The following is a 16637-nucleotide window of genomic DNA, read 5'->3' as shown; positions in this document are numbered from 1 at the left end:
CCCTGTTTCATTTTCTGACACGAACGTGCTCCCTCCATCCCCTCCAACCTCATGTGCCTCTCACCTGTTTATGCCCCTGAATGTGTCATTTTTTCTGTCCACTCTGACTGTATGTGTGGTCTCACTGCTGAAAGTGTCAACGGCCTGTGCTGCCACAAAATGCATTATGGGTTGTCATTATCTGGCCAGCGGTCACTCACATATACACACCTACCCATGTTTCTAGGCTGGATGTGTGTGTTAATCCATTAGAGCTTTCAATCTGCGCTCCCCTCTGTGACACTACATTGGGACAATTATCCAAGTGTACTCTCCACACCTAGAGTCTTTTTCAAGTCACATGTTCCCAATGTTTAAGCCCTAGTGTGAGCCACTAAAGATGAATCCAAGTCGAGTACGAGTCCAGCCCCATCACAATTAGTGTTATGTATTATAAGAAGGACTATAATGATTAACTTACTATAAACATTACAAATAAAGTGAAATATTCTAATGCTTTTTTGCTTTAATTTGAATGATTATGGCTTCAAGCTCATGGCAGGTAAGTTGGCTGGCCAATCGAGCACATTGATATCATCAGCAAACCCTTTGGTCGTAGTTTTGGCGCTGTGGGCAGGTGCTAAGTCCTACTGGAAAAGGAAATCAGCATCTCCATAAAGCTTGTCAGCTGGTAGAAGCATAAAGTGCTCCAAAATATCTCCTGGTAGATGCTGTGTTGACTTTGGACTTGCTAAAACACAGTGGACCAACACCAGCAGATGACATTGTGCCCCCAAATCATCACAGACTGTAGAAACTTTACATGAAAAGACATGCAAAATGTTACTTTTATCTGAAAAGAGGACTTGGGTCCACTGAGCACAGTCGTTCTTTTTCTCCTTATCCCAGGTCAAACACTTCTAATGATGTCTCTGGTGCAGGAGTGACTTTATATTTGGAATTCAGCGGTTGTAGATGTCTGTGCGTGGTGGCTGCCAGCTCAGTCCGCTCTTTTGTGAAGTTCTCCTAACTTCCTTGAATTGACTTTTCTCAACAGACTTCTGAAGGCTGCGGTCATGGTCATGCTTGTGTTTCTTTCCCTACCACACTTTTCCCTTCCAGTCAACTTTCTATTCATGTGCTTCAATACAGCACTCTGTGAACAGCTGCCCTTTGCAGCAGTGAGCTTCTGTGGCTTACCCTCCATGTGGAGGGTGCTGATGATTGTCTATTGGACAACTGACAAGTCAGCAGTCTTCCGCATGATTATGGTTGCTCGTCCTGGTATACAGTGCTTATTCTGTTCAAATAGCAATTTATTAAAACTCATGATGTGTCTTGTTTTTTAATTGTTTGTGCTGTAGGCCTTAATTATCTCAATTGAAATGGAAAAATGCTTGAAACATTTCGGTTTACATGGTATGAGTCCAGAATTTATTACATTTTCACTGTCTTAGATAACTGATGGAAAACATTGAACTTTTTCCACTGTATTTTAAATCGTTAAGATGCACCTGTATTCTCTGTGGGAACTTCAACTGACTGTGATGGACCTTTTGGGTGTGTAGAAAACACATTTCATATTCCAACATTACATTCTGACTGATCCTGTCTGCGTGTCTGGAGATTTAAATGATCAATGAAATCACAGCAGTGCATCGTGGGTTAATGCACAATGCACCTGTCCTCATGTAGATATGTACTCATTGCTTCTGCTGCGGTGGCATCAATGCAGGTGTCCAATCAACCCAAAAATACCTGCAACCTCCCTGCCATTAATCAGAATTTGAACCACCCAGATATCTTGGACCTAGTGGTTGAGTCAATAAAGAGGCTAATGTGAACTTTAGGTCGCAGCAATGTTATCAACAGTCTGAGTAACTTTAGCATCACTCTTACTTTTCTGGGTCTTTTGAGCTTGTCACAATCTTCTCCTTAAAAGTTATTTTACATATTAAACTCGTTGCACTGCTCTTGTTTGCATTAGCTATAATATCTTTGAAAGTAAAATGCATGATACATGGCACCTCTTGCATCCTGGAAAGAACTTTAGCTGTAGGGTGTGTAGATGTGAATGCAGATGAACATGCAGATGAACACTAGTGCCTACCTTTTTGAAACTAAATCAATTTGAAGGGCCATATACAAAAGATTTATACAACAGACTTTGACAGAATATAAGTCAGAGTCCAAATAGATTCAGAGTCATTAGTGCTTGAGTCAAAGTCAAGTCATGAGTCCATTTTAAATTTAATCAAACCACTTTTTTTGGCCTATGCTCTAAGGATGTCATGATTTTAGAATGCTTGAATATTTGTTCAATTATTCAAAAGCGAAGAGTTAATGCAAATATTATCTCATTTTAAAAGTAAAATTTTTCATGTTTTTTACCAGTGCCTGGTTTTAATACGCTATTACCACCATACGGTGGCTATGGAGTGTCGTAAAGCTGATGCTTACCGCATTAAGTAGCAGAAGATGAAGAATGCCAACTGCATTACACAGTAAAAGAAGAAAATTAGCGACAGTCCCTGGAAATGCTTGTATTCTGGTGTGAGATTAAGAAATGGAGAAAATTGCAGAGAATGATCATATCTGTAGAATGTAAACATACATGCCATGCTGCTGTGTCACAGAAACACAGATAAAAAGATTGAGACTAAGCGGGCACTTAGACTATTTATCTAAGTGCCCGCTACGAGCAGCATCTCGTCCCGATTCCAATTCCGAATAATCGCCAAATAGATGCCAGTGACTATCGAATAGTGTTTTAGATTGAAATGCCAATCCCTACTAGGTTCAAAGAAGCCATACTTGGGCTTCAATCTGACTCTAATCTGCAATGCAGCTGAAGTGAAACCCCCTGCAGGTGAATATATAATTCTGTTGATGTTGATAAAACAGTAGCTTATTCCCCCTCGAGTTTAACTATAGTAGAAATGTGAATGAATGGCTTACTGAACTCGTAGTTTGGAGATTCTGCCTTTAATTCAAATGTGGATCCTAAAACTCAAGTTGTTTTCCTTTTAAGTGGAATCAGTTGTTTACATATATCATTCTGTTATTATTCTGAAATAATATGTTCACGTAATTTCACGCTTGTGGAAAAAAAGCAATATTAGTGCAGCTTTTCATCAGAAGAATAAAAGCCCGGAGCTATTCCAGAAAACAGAGAGGCCAATATTGCTTATGCACACTTAAATTAGATTTTTATCATATGTCACCAGTTGTGACTCACACTCCTCTGCCAGCTGATTAGAAAATGAAAAATAAAATGTTGTCTATTCCCATGGTGGGATCCTGAATAATGTTATTTCTTTTTTCATTTTCTTAGAATCTGTGGGGCTTTCTGCTTGTTTCTCTCATATTACCTTTTCTAATTTAATCTGTGCATCCATATTACATCGTACACTAAGTTGCAATAAAACCCATGCAATGCCTTTTCTTTTTTGGGGGTCTGATATATTTCTGCAACTTTGAAACACTGACTTGAACACAAATGTGGATTGCGTTGGGTTGTTGATTGCAACTGTCAATCCAAATGAGGAGCCTTAATGGTGACCATCAACACCAGTCCCATTTCAATATAAAGCTCATCCGAATGAGAGGTAAGGTGAACGTAGTAGGGAATTGTTTTCTGACCTGCATCACCTTTGCATTCAGATACAATCAGCCCCTTTTCAGCACAAGGGTCCACACAGCACCCAAATTCCCCTTTTAAAACACAGCACCTATTTGACAGTGCAGCGTAATGGCATTTTGATGTGATGGCAATGCCTGCAGCTTAGCAGTGATGTTTATAGCTCTGCAGTTCAGGGCTCAGGCTGAGGAGGAAACATGAGTGAAATAAAGCAGCGAAAAAATAAATAATATAAAGCAGACAAAAAAATGATAAAAGCTTAAAATTGTTTTCAGCGGTGTGATGAAGAAACATGTTTCCCTCTCTAAAGAGGCCCTATGACAAATTATTCAACGGGGCTCATTTTTTGGTTAATTTGTTGGATATTTTCTAATGCCAGACGGGCTCAGCTGCTTTCTGTGGAGGGTGTGTTTTCTCCACTTGACTTCACAACCGATCAAATACAGATAAATGAATGGACTGGAAGGAGGTGGAAAACTGGAATGAAAGACTGTCATGAGACAAAACGATGCTAAACCTGCCACGAACATGCTCACACATACATTACAGATGACCGTAATGATATCACTCTGGCTATCACAGTCAGTGTCCTCAGAGGGAGGACAACGATACAGCCTGTGTAACTACAGCAGTGTTCTCACTAATGCATCGCCCAATGCTTTTAATCTGTCCTTTCTCGTATGCAGAGCTCTTTCAGCTTATTGCGATAAATCATTCAATATTGGGAAAATGCTGCGCTAACACAGCACTTTTTTTTTCCCCCCTCTCTCTGTCTTACGCTCTTTCTGCTCTCCTGTGTTTCAGATCAGGACCTGAACACATAAATCTCACTGACACACTATCCATTACAGTACATATTGAATGTGAATACCTGTTTGAGAGCCGAAGTTTCCAGAGCTAATGCATTTTGTCATTTGTAACTTTTTATATCTAGTTTCTATATGGCCTTTAAATCCCTCTTTTTTCTTGTAGATGACTTCACTCCAGAGTTTGAATGTATTCAAAAAGAGTACACTAACACATTTTTCCACCTGCATACTAATACCCACCCTGGCACTCCTGAGATTGAGGCAGGGTAGACCTCATTTGTAAACAGATTATAAAGTTAATTGCATGCTGCATTTCAATTGAGCCGGTGAATCCTTGTGGTTTTCTTCACCTGACTCACCGTCGCAACTGTTTGATTCCAAAACCGATGCGCTGGTAATGACTGGAGTCCCATATGGACGGCGGTGAAATTCCATCTAATTTCTTCTCCGGTAGTTAAATTGGGAGCCCCATGGGCCAAAAGTAAAAGATCATCCCCTCATTTACGTTCCATTTTGTTGCTTCCGTTATTCTTGATTACCTCCCTGACACCCTGCTGCTCGCCTTGGTTTGACAGTTTCATTTGGAGTTAACTCACTTTTTGACTTTGAATATTTCACTGAGAAATGTTTGGAAGCTGGCAAGGTTTGAGAGAAACTTCTGAGAGTGGCAGGGACATAATTGCCTTCTCAGTTCTTTCAGCAAATCACCTGTTATGTGATGTTGTAATCACATGCGCTGTCATCAACACAAGTTTCAGGTTCAGATGTGTCACCTTCATCCGAACAAGAAGCTTTGAACTGAATTATCTGTGGTGTAAAATAATAATTAACCCCACATTCATGCTGGAAACAGTCTAATCCTTTATCCATTCTGCTTTGGGTGGGTGAGATGACAGTGCAATGTCAGAATGGTGCCATGAACCACATCTGTGGCCATATTGTCGCTGCCAGAAAGTTCAGCTGTAACAGCTGTTGAGCTGCAGGCATCATTGTGGAGGGAGCTGCCGCAAGCTCTCATTGGTCATCCACTAGTATCCACTCTTTCAATCAGTCACTCCATTTTTTTTACCACCTTCTCTTACAGATCCTCCCACCTAATCATACCAATTATGAAACACTTCTCAACTCTGAAACCCAAGCTTGTATCATCAGTTAGTAATCATCAGCTGTTGGTGTGTTTTTTGAGTGGTCTTCATCCATACAGGCATGAAGATGAGATTGTACAGCAGACAATGTCTTTTTTCCAGTCTTACAATTGCTGACGTAAACTCACAGTATTGGAAAGAGCAGATTAAATGTGAGTTTCTTTGTATAAGTGTCCCTTCTGGGTGCTCAGCTTTAGTGCAAAATTAGACTTTTTCGGGCCTGGCTCTGCAGCAGGAATGAGAATCTGGGTAATTTCAGTGTTGGCACCAGTAATCTGGCAGTAAAGGGTGCTTGCCAACATGAATAGAAACACACTAACAAACAAGACAACACATTTAAACAGAGCGAATACAAACTTTATACAAACACGGTCTCATCGAATGTCTCTACCACAGTAGCCACTGCTGCCGGTGTCATTTTCATGCTGTATTCCTGTCCTAAGTGATAATCTCTGAGCATGTGTTGTGGTTGTGGTTCGCTACTCTGGTTTGGCACTGCTAATACACTCTGGCATGCTGCCTCTCATGTCACACACACACACACACACACACACACACACACACACACACACACACACACACACACACACACACACACACACACACACACACACTAAGTACAGTTTCTTTCACACTGCAGCAGTCATTAGTTCTGCATGTCTCATGAGGGCACATCACTGTCCAGATGCGTCTCTATGTTGTGGCCTACTGTCTCTCCCTGTGAATGGTGAAAGTGACCTGAGGGATTGCCATTTGACAGGGATTATGGATCATAATTAAGCTCCATGGTGTGACTTTTTACACGGTAGTCATCAGAGCCTCGCTGGTATCGACATTTCGTTGGGTTTCACAGAAACACACACATATCTTTTCATTGATAAGCCCAGCTGTGGTTCATGCTCCTTAGTCGTGATGAGAAGACAGTTGATCCCTGTGGAGTCAGTTACCTAGCATCCTTTCTGCAACTTGTGTGAATGACTCAACACAACTCCCAGTGTGACAGACGTGTTCATGAGCTGAATCACAGTAATTTAACAAACGTTGTATTTCATCTCTTTGCTTTTTCCATGTTTTGTGGAGATGTTTTGGTACCATTTTCTTCCTGCCTGATCCAAATAGTAGAGAAACTTCCTGTATGTGTCCGATGTTTTGACAACATTAATTAGAATCAAGTCTGATAAAAATGCTTGAATAACACAACTCCTTTTAAGCTTTTCAATCCTGCAGAGCATGTGTCAGTTACTGCTAGCTATCAGATGCAAGGGCAGATAATGTCAAGCGATAGTCCTCATTGGCAGTGGATAGTGATCTTATACTGATGAATTATAAAAATGGTTGGTGTGATATTTGGGCAGCTGAAAATGTAATATATGGGTGGCCCTGCCAGGTTAGTCTATGTGTGGGAAACACTGTGGTACACCTACTGGTATCAGTTTTGAAACTCTACTGTTCAGCTTCTACTGAAAGTTATTTCCGTCTTCAGTCCCGCCTGTTTTGTCTGACGAGACAGGTGAGCCGACCTGCAGCTTTGGGAGTTGAAGTTTCCAGACATAACCCGAGAAGATTTGTGCGTTGACGCTTGAAATAAATGAAAGCCCTAATTCCATTCGACATTCATCTAATGAAAACAACATTTCTTGTATGAGAGTGACGAAGAGGTGCAATAGGATCCACTTCACAGTAATTGCCTGGCAGCCAGTCCACTCAACATGGCCGTCAGTCTCAGTGGGATAGACTGGAGAGGAGTAAGCAGTCAATCATGTTAGACTGAGACACTTCAGCTGAGAGATCACTTTTTTACTCCCAGTGGGAAGCTTCCGTCCAGACAAGGGCGATTACAGAATTATTAAGCTCTCAGAGATTACTGTACCTTTCAAATCTAGGATCAGATTGGGGATTGTCTGACAGATGAAACCCATTTTTTTGTAGATTTTTGCAAATGTTGAGGTTCAAAGGGCAACAACTATAAGGGTTAGTGTAAAGCAAATCTTAATTTTCTTTTTGTTTTTGTTCTTTTTTAAGGTGTAAGGTTAAGTACTTTGGATATCATTATACAGTCCTTTACTTACCTTACCTTTACTATAGTCTTTAGAGGATGTACATAGCATACACAATATAAAGAGCATGTTCTTAACCTTCAAATAATAGAATCTGATAAACAAAATAAACAAAATAAAATATATATATTGGGGGAATAACTTACCAACTCTTTCTCAAACTGTAGTCATTTTTTGAAATCTAGAAATGCAAAAGCTCCTGTTTTACTGTTGAAAATCGGAGCAATTGAGATGCAAAAATTTCACTAAGTAGCCAATTTGCCACTTAAAAAATAAAAATAAAGTAGCAAAGAAAATTGAGAAGAAATGACTTTCTTTTTAACCAAATTCTGGATCAAGAGATGTTTATGTTGATTTTAAAGCCCTTAAATCTTGGTCTATAATCAAAAGCTTACTTTCCAGCTACAAACATTTGATTACACAATCAGAGTTTAAGTGGACTACTTCTTCTGTGAAACAAGAAAGGTCAATCAACATTCATAAGATTTTGATTCAAATAATGCAAAGTCCTCAATAGTCCAATAAAGTGAGACAATGGTGTATAACTTTACTCATACCTTTAAGTATTTAATTGTATATGCACAGCTTCTCTAGTATGTTGAGGTTGATTGTGGTCCACCCCCCAGGCATCTATAACTTTACCTCACACAGTTCAAATGATGGATCCAGCAGATATGATACTGAGAGGGAGCTCCACTTTCCCCTCAGGTGTCTGCTGTGGCTGACAGATATGGCCTCCCATACCCGCCACAAAAATACCTCGGGCTGTTAATCAAAATTGATCTGCTCACAACAAACCCCTCAGTGAACGTGTGGGGAAAACCCAAGGATGAAATAGATTCCGCAGCAGCAGAGGTGGGACTGAATCAGCACTTTGAAAAAACAGAGAATGTTGTCCTCAGTGAAACCCAAGGGCCCACAATGCAGACAATGGCTTCTTATGTGTAATGAAAGGAGCCTGGTAAGGTTGTTTACTCATTGAACAGATGGAGTAGTGTCATATTGGAGATGAAAAAACAAGTTAAAGCTCTCAGATGGTTTGTGCCAAAACATTTTCAGGGGGTTATGCTAATATAAAAATGCAAGTTAAACATGTACAAAGCCTAAAACATGTTGCCAAAAGTCAAGTGTGTCCAGACTTTTTGACTGGGGGCACCCATTTACATAAAAAGGGATGGCATAATATATGTGTGCACACACATGTTCGAATAGCGTTTATTAACCATTTGTGTCTTCAATAGTCCTTGTTATCTAACCCCCATTGCAAATTAGGTTTATTCTCAAAATGTACAAACTTTCAGCTATTTGCAATGAACAAATTAAACAAGAACAATTTAAATAGCTTGACACAACTGGTATTTGAAGTGTTTTCTCAAATTTCAGAATTATGGGTAGGCACCTAGGTTGTAGATCAGATACAATGGTGGTTCCCAGACCACCACCCTGATGCATCCCTGCTAGGAGTTAAGACTTGCGGGGGGCAGTTGTTTTCTCAGGAGACACTTAAAGAATTGATGTCACAAAGCATAGCAAAATCTCATTATTCATCAGTGGTAACATAACAGATAATAATATGTAACCCAGACAACTCTGATACAAACACATTATGCATTTGTTTAACCATATCCTCACTAAGAATACTTCTCTGTCTTTGATCTATTTGAAAAAAATAAAAACAGCAGGGACTCAAAGTCATCAAGTTACGCTAGTATCTTTATTTTTAATATTATTCAAAGCTTCGCCCACATCTCTTCTAAAAACATCTTTAGTGTTACAAGTACTATATTCTTTGAAAATTCCAGAGGCTTCATCTCTAATCATTACACAAGGGTAGATAAGCTCCCTGGCTTTGATGCTTGATGTCTTCATCGCACTTAACTAGGCTGTTAGTCCATTTGGGAGAAACCATTTCAGCATTAATACCTAGCAGGCAGAAACAAGACTTGTTTCACCCGCTCGTGTGTCCACAGAAAACAAAGGTCCTCACAGACTGTGAAGTTGATGTTTGCACTCTCGGGCAAGCTGTTCTCTCTCAACTGCTGAATGCTTGTAAAGCTGACAGAATAAGTAAAGAAATTCTTCCCCAAAGGCAAAGGGGTAATGCTGCTGTCCTCTCCTGAATTCCTAATGAAATCATAGGTTGGCTTGAAACAATATCCCTCAAAGTACAGATAATCCCATGTTTCGTCTCTTGGCAGTCTCTTTAACTCAGGAAGCTGATTGGTGCCACTTCTTCCCCAGTCTGACTCACTCTGGTGTTTTGCCCCATTCGCATAAATTATCGATCAGGGATGATGTCTTTAACAGTGCCTGAGAGCAAGTAGAAAGCCTCCACAGCATGACTGAGGGAGTTATATTAAAATGACAAAAGGATGACACTTTCTAAGAGGACTTTGACCTTAGCTGGAGCGTCTGTCAATGAAGGCAGAAACAAGACTCAAGTGAGACTAAGTAGGGAAGGGTTGCATAGTGAAACCTCTACCATACTTTTATATTGAAACAGAGACACCTGGTTTGTTAGCATCTGTAACATTATACACCAAAGTTTTGTGGAGTGTATTTCGTGTGAATCAAATATATTATCCAAATGAATTATTAGCATGTCCATCATGTGATTTCCATTAATGTAGCCCTGTACTTGTGATGTTGCTTTAGAGTTGATTTCTTTGTAACATTTGAACATGGTGTTAATCTTAACTTTAGCATGTCTTTCTCAGTGCTTTAATGTATGCAGTCACTCACCCAAGGAGAGTTCATGAAAAATCATAAGTCATAAACTTTGACTTCAATGAGTTCCTAATACTCATTCTGACATCATAATATTCTAGAAATGTAAATCCAGTATATAATTGGTTTTTTTTCATATATACAATATATAAACTATATAGAAGATAATTGCTATGTGTGAAATCTGTGCAGTCCCCCAGAGTGCAGAGGTATGTTAAGTCAAAGGTTTGAATTACTTAATAAGATCATGCTGTTACTTTTTATAAGTATTATTCTTGGGCTGAGTAATCCCTTCTAAAAATAAAAAGACTGAAACTATCTGTCTGTCTGTCACTGAGAACTTTCAGTCTTGTTTTTACCCACCGTTTAGCTAAAAGGTCTTAAAATGGTTCATTAACTAGAGGGTTGCTTTTATCTGAGCTCTGGTGCCAGACAGATAATTAAACATGGCAAGAAAGAAAAGAATTGTTCTCTCCCTCCAGTCCTGCTTCATGGCATCCATTTTTTCATCATACTCAGGAGTCAGACACCCATACAGATATTTCCCTTATCTCTGGTACAATGGGAAAAAAAACACTTCTTTTGCTCAAGGCTCATTTGTGAACTTTTATTATGTTTCTTGTGAAGTTTTCAAAGTGTAATGAAAAGGAACAAAGTTGCTGTTGTTCTCGATGAGGAGTTGGACAAAGCGAATGTAAGTTTTCAAAGTCCTTGGCTAGTCCTACACCCAACATGCCTGTTAGCTGCTGCCTGATGTGCTAGCAAAGGGCTAAAGGGCAGAGCATAAAGGTTGACAGGCTGTATTGATACCACGTAACAAGGTGTACTAACCAAGTAATACATGTGTGTGTTTTTTTCATTGATTATGCATTTTTCAAGTCCACACATAAGGCTTGCTAGCTGGTACTAGCAAAGGGCTACAGGCTAGGTTACAGCATATTGGTTTACACGCTGTGTTAATGCTACATTACAAGCTGTAACAGCCATATAATACACCCTTACTGCTGACCAAAACGTGCATTAAACTTAACCATAAAATATCAAAGGTCCCTTAGGTCAATACCGACCACAGCAGAACAGACATTTAAGACAGACACTTGTGGCTATGGAAACTTCATACTGGGAGCGCAACTGGGTCGCAAGTCCAGCTTCAGAAAAGCTCAGGCAGCTCTGATGTTGCTACTCTGCAAACATAGCGTAGTAGCAATTCCCACCAGTCTGTTGGCTTTGTGTCCAAAGGTGGGGAAATGTCCTGTTTAAAGTTCTCAACCTTTGTGCCCATGTAGTTGTTGGCAGCAGTTGCGCATTGATCCTCTTTAAAAAGCACACGTGGAGACCTGAAGCACAGCCGCAGCTGCCAGCTGAGCGTCTCCGCTGTGCACAACACCTTTAACCAACTGAATCACATCGAAACATGCTTTAAACTTAAAACACCTCCCTGATAGCTGAGTGTACTATGAGACCACATGATGTTTGTTCAATGTAACAGAAAATTGAAAACAAAAATGCGTGTTTCGAGTAATTTCTTAACAATCAATTAATTGTGTACATTCCTACTTCATACTTAATATTTCTTAGAGAGTCAGTCTGCATGACTGTTAGTCTTATTATTAAATTTTGTAGCACATAAAAGTTTTTGAATAAGTTGCTTGCAAACCAATTGACATTTGAATCATATTCTTTTCGATTGGTCTTGAGGTCACCAGTACGTATTATCATAAGCTGAATCCATGTTTTGAAGCACTTTTCAGGGGCTGCCAGCTGTAGTGGTCCTGCTTGCTTATTTCCATTCTGTTACTTGGTTCAGGCACGGCTGTTCTCTGTTCCTCTGTACCAGTGTTGAACAAATTGTACCCTGCAGTGCATCCACCTTGGAGGCTGCCAACCTTGTTTATTTCCTGCAGAGCCTGAAATTTACTTTGGGTCCCACTCGTCAGTGTAGCTGCTGGTCTTCAGAGTTATCAGCCATTCTGAGTTCCCCTTAACAAGAACGTTTTTTTAAGAAATGCATCTCTCAGTGTAAATTATTGCTGTAGAAAATGTCAACAAAGGCTGTTTCTCGTACACTTCAGTGAATAGATTGAAACCTCACAATGAATCAAGCAGAATTAAAGTCATCCAAGTGTATGAAGTTTCAAAATAATTCCTGAGGGATAGCAGGTTTGAGTTTTGGAGCTTAGTCTCATTTTTTGCTGCTTGATCACAGAATGTACTGTTACCATGTTATGACAAATACTTAAATTCCATTGCAGACTCTTTGTAAGAGTTGTGCTGTGAGTCATTTAGCTGTAAAGACAAATATAAACCCCTTCAAAGCAGTGATGTGGGGGCAGATAAATAGTAGCTGAAATGCTCACTGTAGTCATAGAGACAGAAAGGTTCAGGTGGAGGCAGTATCCTTACTTTACATAATGCTCATTTGTCCTGTATTGTTTGCTGTGTCTCACTTCACTGCTTAGTTTCTCGTGTTTTGGAAGAGGTCTCTGTCCGCATTAGACTCAGTGTGTTAATGTAAATGATAGCTAACTCCTGACTGAGGTGAATGTCTTCCCAGTGAGGAATCAAAACAAGCATATTTTCCTTGTTATTTCCTTCCAAATCGATGTTAGACATATTAGAAAGTAGCTGCCTCTGGCTGTTGTACAATTTTCTCTGAAAAGCTGTGATTTGTGAAGTTCTCCTCAGTAAAGAGCGTGTGTGCTTTGATTTTGAGACCGCTCTGGAAAATACAACAAATACGAGTGGGAGCATTTCACCATGGAGCTGTTTTGCCATGCCTGGATGCACATGATGTGTTTTTGTACTCAGAGGAAATCATTCATATGGTTGTAATATCAAACTCAATGTAGCATCCCATCGCTGCTAATACTGGATTCATGTGATTTCTACATTTATCACAACTTTCATTTATTTTCCTGGAAACAATGAATCTACTACACGAGGAATTTAAAGCCACATGCTATTGGCTGATGTGTTGACTTGTTAATCTTAAAGTAATGAGTATTTACTGAAGCGTGATTGCAGGTGTTAGAATGAAAGATTATGTGTGAAGGATGTTAAGCGTTTATTTTTGTTTTGAATACGTTTCTGAATAAGTTTCATTTGTGATAAATGCAGTATATCCTCTGATTTTAGGCTAAAACCAAAGAATGTTAAGGATTTTTGCCCCCTCTCCTCCTGAAAATCCATTATAGAAACGGGCCATCAAAATGATTATGTACTCCCCACTACACTTAATATAAACCTACGAGAAATATGAAATATTGAACATTTCTAAGAACCAAAAATCATCCCTCTTAATAAATAATAGACGGCGCTCCACTGTGGAAAAGTTGGTTACACAGCAGAGAGACTGCTGTTAAGGTTTGAACTCCTCCTACATATCTTCAGCAGCTGCATGATGTAAATCAAATAGAGTACAACCTCTTCACTATAAGTCATGCTATATAAAAAGGTCTGCTTCTCCTCCAGTTTTTGAAGCCTTTGCATGAGTTTGAAAAGTCGGTGATATCGCTGCTGCTTAATTTTTGCAATATGGCATTCCTCTGTGTGCACTTGGCATCACCACAGGAAAGTTGAGTCAGTTTGCTTTAATCTTGAAGAAGTGTTTTGTCATTTTGATTGAGAGCCATTGTAAAATCTTGATTTTGAGCAGTTGTGTCTTTAATGATATCAAAGAATGAAAACATTTTACCATGATTTACTTCAGTAGCTTATGTAAGAGTTGATGTCTTTATTTGAAAAGCTATTTTGAAAAGTAAATTTTTTGCATCTGAATGCATCAGCAGCATTTTGTGACGATCTGCTTACAGACGCAAAATATTTGGTGCAAGACTGCTACGGGATTCAGCAAAAAATGTTTGGTGTCGCTCATTTGTACATTTTATTTATGGGAGGAAACAAACATATTCTTCCCAGGCTTCTTAATATTTAATTTTAGACTAAACCAGGCAGAGACATTCAAATTGTATCCAAGCATTTGTATCCATGTCTTCCTAAGTATCAGACCTGATCTGATTTGCATGTTTTCCCCTTGTAAATATTCCAGGGCGCCAAAGGGCAATAATGGAAAGTTATGTTACTCCATCCTACCATGTTTGCCCTTTTGTGCATAAATTGATTGTAGATAAACCACCAAATAAACTGATCAACATGCAATGTGTCACCTTCAAGATCATGTTACCTCAAGTAACTGTGAAACAACAGTGAGGTTCTTACAAGCATGGAGACATTTAGGAAGCGTCTCTACTCTTGTTTTCTTGCCTCAGATTTAGAGCAGCACTTGCGTAAAATCCTAAATGTCATGGGTGTTGTTCGAGTTTGTTTTTCTCCACACTTTTTTTCTTTAAGTCTTGCATTTACCCGCAGAATCCCTGCAGAGTTGTACCCAGTTGGAAAAGACAGACAACTTTTCTCCCATCGCTTTTTCAAAAGCCTGCTGAATGCTGCAGGGGCTCAGTCAATGAAAGGTCAAGCCTCATGCAGTGTAATTAAAAATAGACCAAGCCAGACTTCCCTATAATGTCAGAGTAATGCCACCATGGTCAGATGATACGATTAATCTTATGAAGTATATACAGCTGTTACGCCCCACCCTAATACGGCCCTGTGGGGCTAACAATAATCCTGCACATGAGCCATATGAAAACACAAAAACACCTTAAAACACTTAACTAAAAGGGATTTAATATAAAATGACAGAAATAATTCAACAAAGATCAACTAAATTCTTACTTAGCACACAACCAAAGCATGACAAGCAAATCCCCTGAAGGAGAGGCAGACAGGCAGCAGTCCCCAACTCAAATGGCCACTCCCCTACTACAGACAGCAGTAGGCCAGGTGGACCTCTTTACCTTAAATAGAGTCACCTGCAGGGCAGAAGGTGACAGAGAGGTAGGGAAGACAGAACAAACAAACAGTCTTAACACAGCTATTATGTATTTTAATACAAAACACCCAGGGCGACCTTTAACATAAGGTTCATATTAGAGTGTTCTCTCAGGGGCATTGTAGCCTGGTTTGTGAATAAAGAGGTGTTCCTGAGAATCCTCTCTTGCACACTCGCATGAGCAGATCTAAAAAAAAAAACAAGACACCAATCAAAGAAAGGACTTTGAAATCAGAAATTATGTGAATCAGAATTAGAAAAAGGACACATCTGCAGCTGTGTAATGGTGTGACTGTGTTTCAATGTAGCACTAATCCTCTAATGTGTTAAATCTTGTCATACAGTACAACATATTAGCTTTCAAACATTTTAGACAACATATTTAGTTATGTGTTTGTCACGTTTCTTTTGGTCTTGTGTGTCACACATACGGCGAACAGCCGCTGCTCCACAACATTTTATATCGCGATCCAAATCTTGAAGCATCTGCTGCAAATTGCTTTAAAGTGACTTCTTAATGGTGTTTTTGAATTAAGTCCAAAACCAAAACACTCATCCTGTTTACTTCCTGCAAATTGTTACTGTCTGTCTTTAAGTGGCTTTCTCCTTTGTACCGTGACTATTTGACTGAGATGATGTTGTTAAACTTTAAGTGTTAAATCATTCAGTACTTTTTGTTTCACAAAAACAATTACTGAGGTCAAGTGTTATTTAGCCCTACTAGTCCCCTTGACGAAATTAAGCTAAAAGCTCTTTGTGACGCAATAGTTGTAAATTACAGAAAGTATATTATTTACTTTTGAATAATAAAGAAACACAATATCAATCCTGATTAAGCTTTGACAGTATTTGTCAATTAAAAGAAAAAGCTTTTGTTGTCCAAAAAAAATAAAATAATAAAACAGCATCTTTAACTTTTGAAGCTCACTGTTGCCATGAAAATTGAATAACTACACGATCAGCATAGTTTCTGATCTGTGGCCTTTTGTCTGAGGACACAAAGACAGCAGACAAATACATAAGTATTCAGTAACTCTGTATAGCTTTATTATTCTCTTTTGCACATACAAAATGTCAGAGAAGGGGTTTGCTGTTTGTGATGTGAACTCTGTTTCAAAGTGTAGAATAAACTCATCATTATGAGTAGCTTATAAATAGCGTGTATATTGGCAGGGAGTGTCTCTTGAGAGGTTTCTATTTCACTCTCATAGGAAAACAATTAGATTCCCTCCACTGTACAGTAGAGTGGTCTAATTCAGGTGTTAATCCTCTTAATGTGATCACATTTGAGGACTGATAATAGTTTCTGTGGAGATGAAGGTTTGACTGAATGCAGGGAGCTAACTTGGTGAGGTTTTGGAGAGGTTGCAGTTTTCCACACAGAAGGAG

General features: G+C 39.2%; 1 protein-coding gene across 2 annotated transcripts in view; it reads left to right on the top strand.

Annotated features, from left to right (window-relative positions):
• Positions 1 to 16637, top strand: part of vps50 (VPS50 EARP/GARPII complex subunit) — a 138614-nt gene that overhangs the window by 102468 nt on the left and 19509 nt on the right. The gene's annotated exons all lie outside the window — the stretch shown is intronic.

The sequence above is a fragment of the Notolabrus celidotus genome, chromosome 16 (genome assembly GCF_009762535.1).
Source record: "Notolabrus celidotus isolate fNotCel1 chromosome 16, fNotCel1.pri, whole genome shotgun sequence".
In the NCBI taxonomy this organism is placed as follows: Eukaryota; Metazoa; Chordata; class Actinopteri; order Labriformes; family Labridae; genus Notolabrus; species Notolabrus celidotus.
Note: the sequence above shows the minus strand (reverse complement) of the source record. Positions and strands in the feature narration are given on the sequence as shown.